Source organism: Seriola lalandi, unplaced genomic scaffold (assembly GCF_002814215.2).
Source record: "Seriola lalandi dorsalis isolate HSWRI2012SDOR001 ecotype SW California unplaced genomic scaffold, Sedor1 jcf7180002054061, whole genome shotgun sequence".
NCBI classification, from domain to species: domain Eukaryota; kingdom Metazoa; phylum Chordata; class Actinopteri; order Carangiformes; family Carangidae; genus Seriola; species Seriola lalandi.
In genome coordinates, this window is record NW_019524614.1 from 1 (window position 1) to 537 (window position 537).

At 46.7% G+C, this 537-nt stretch overlaps 1 non-coding gene across 1 annotated transcript; it reads left to right on the top strand.

Annotated features, from left to right (window-relative positions):
* The first annotated feature begins 314 nt into the window (after positions 1–314).
* LOC111652717 (small nucleolar RNA SNORD58) lies at positions 315–383 on the top strand. The gene has a single exon (XR_002760621.1). It is a non-coding gene; the product is annotated as a small nucleolar RNA SNORD58 (small nucleolar RNA).
* The last annotated feature ends 154 nt before the right edge of the window (positions 384–537 follow it).

The window sequence follows — 537 nt, forward strand, 5'->3', positions numbered from 1 at the left end:
ACACACACACACACACACACACACACACACACACACACACACACACACACAACAAAGTAAAGTCTTTCCCTGCAGCCGTTGTAAAATCATCCAGCTCGTCTGTTTCTTCCTTGAGACTTAACACTTTCAAGAAGCAGATGTTTTTAGAGCCGAACATCTGGATTCAGTTCAGTCTGACCTGATGTCCATAGACACGTTACCTGGAGAGTCTGACACAGGAAGAAGCTTGAGTTGAGGTGTGATGTTGAAGTGATGCCGGGCGTAATGATCCGTCTGTGTCTGAACGCACCGACTCACCTGTCTGCCTCTGCTGGCTGCACTGATGACTTCTTAGGACACCTTTGGATTACCCATGAAAACAACCTGTTTGAACTCTGAGCAGCTTCACCTGTGCAGCTTCACCTGTACACACACACCTGGTGACAGCTTAATGACTCTGACTTTGTCTCTGCAGGTTTCACAGAAGAAGCTGAAGAAGCAGAAGCTGATGGCGCGGGAGTAAAGATATTAATAAACAGAACTTGTTGTCACTCAGGT